This window comes from Triticum dicoccoides, chromosome 4A (genome assembly GCF_002162155.2).
Source record: "Triticum dicoccoides isolate Atlit2015 ecotype Zavitan chromosome 4A, WEW_v2.0, whole genome shotgun sequence".
In the NCBI taxonomy this organism is placed as follows: domain Eukaryota; kingdom Viridiplantae; phylum Streptophyta; class Magnoliopsida; order Poales; family Poaceae; genus Triticum; species Triticum dicoccoides.
Genome location: NC_041386.1, coordinates 460,981,376 through 460,983,553, shown reverse-complemented (window position 1 = coordinate 460,983,553; position 2,178 = coordinate 460,981,376).

Genomic DNA, 2,178 nt, shown 5'->3' with positions numbered 1-2,178 from the left:
TTGACAGCGTTCATCTTCGCCCACTGCACCTTGACACGGGCGAAGGCCATCCGGGCACCTTTGGTACAGGACGACCGCTTTATGACATCAAGCCGGGGGCAGGTGGTGACAAGCCGCTTCACGAGCCCAAAGTAACCACCGGGTATGCATTCGGCTGGCCAAAGTCGGACTATAACATCCTTCATGGCCAGTTCAGCCACCCTATGTAGCTCGGTCAGCTGCTTCAACTGATCGCTGAAGGGCACCAGATGCTCTGGTGCAAGGTAGTGCGACGAGAACAACTTCTCTGTTGAACTCCCCTCTTCGTCTCGGAAGAACTCCACAACATCGGCAATACTCTGGGGTAGATCCACAAACACCCCTGGAGAGCTCCAAACGCGGGTCAGTAATATGTACCTCCTCCTTACAAATTTGCTTTGCATGTTAAAGGCCATACCCGCTGCGATCTGCTTTGCTTCTTGGATATCCCGGCAGGCGCCTTGGGCTTCAACCCAAGCTACCTTCACGCTTTGGAGGGCCTCAGCAAGTTCGGAATCTCGATCCGAAAGCTTGCGCTCTACGGACTCACATTTGCCTATGGCATCCTTGATCTCTTGCTGAACTTCCTCCACCCGCGATTCATGCTTTTGGCGGGCGGCTCGTTCCCCCTCCGCCTCCGTCTTGGCCTCAGCCAGCGTGTTTTTGAGGGTCTCGACCTCAGACGCGTCAACTGTGAGAATAATTACAAAACTCAGCAAGATAGCACAAACAACAAGCCACATCATGTCAAATGTGAATCGCATACCTTGCTTCTCCACCAACAGTTTGTTGGTGCGGATGAGCTCTTCATTGGCCCGCTCCAGCCGCCACTTTAGTTTGGAAACTTCATCGGCATGGGCAGCTGCCGCCAACTTCGATGTTTGTTTGTTCAAATACACATGTATGTTAATCTCCTGCGAAATATTCGATCCTCTGTTCGGCATTTTCTTCACGAACGCCGAACGGAGACTTAGGGGCTACTAACTATACACAGGCATTCTGTTTATTTAAACCATGTACCTCAAAGCCTGTCAGAAGGCTAGTATAGGCCTCGTTCAATCCAATCTTAGCGGACCGAACCTTTTCAACCACCGTACCCATAAGGGTACGATGTTCTTCAATGAGGGAGATGCTCTGAAGCGCTTACATCAGAGTGTCCGACGCCTCCGGATTGACAGAGGTCACCGGAGGAGTCGACGCACCCCCTTCTTTCGAAGGAGGATGCTCGCTTGATTCTGGAGCCGTAGTGGCCTCCGGAATTATATTTGATTGGGGGCCGAATTGGGCATGGCCCCCGTCGCCAGTCTTCATGGGGGTCCGCTCCCCCATGTTCTCGGCTGCAGAGGTATTACGCTCTGACGCCACCTTGACGGCTCCCCGCACCTCTCCGTGTCCTGGAGAGGCCCTTCGGGACAACACATCGGGGTTGTCTATAGTAGTGGGTGGAGAGGCCGGTGGAGGCGACTCGCTCGCCATCATGTCCAAACCCCGCGAATTCCCAGAGGACGCTGATTGCCGGGAGAGATCGCGGGCCGGACTACAATACATGATTCTATGCGTTATAATTACAAGGCATAAAGCCGGATACATACATCATCCTTAAATACATACGATTCGGCCGAAGGCTTTGGCCTGGGGTTCCATTCGAGGATGGCTTCAGCGTCCGATTCCGAATCGTCTGAAAGGGAGAGTTTCCCCTTCTTGGACGCTTCCGCCTCTAGATCCGCGGAAGCTCCCCTTTTCTTCTTTCCCCCCTTGGGGGGGAATTGTGCTCCTCCTCTTCCTCCTCATCTTCATCATGGGAGGAAAGAGCTTCGGTGTCTTCGGATGATATGTCCGAAGCACGTTTTCGGTGAGGGCCACTCCGGGCCTCCTTGCCCTTCTTCTTGGCCTTATTTTCTGGCGCCTGGTATGGTGCCAGAACCAGCATCTTCGTCAAAAGAGGAATAGCTGGGTCTTCGGGCAGGGGAGCCGGACACTTGATCCGCTCTGCCTTCTTCGTCCAGACCTAGAAGACAAGGGGAGGGATTGAACTTACTCCTTGGATCTACAAATCAAGGATATGATTAGAAATCCGAAAAACTTACTGGAGTGGCTGGGTGAGCGTAGTCATGGCCGAGGTCTTCGGTCGTTGGCAGCCACGACCTTTGGGCCTTGAAC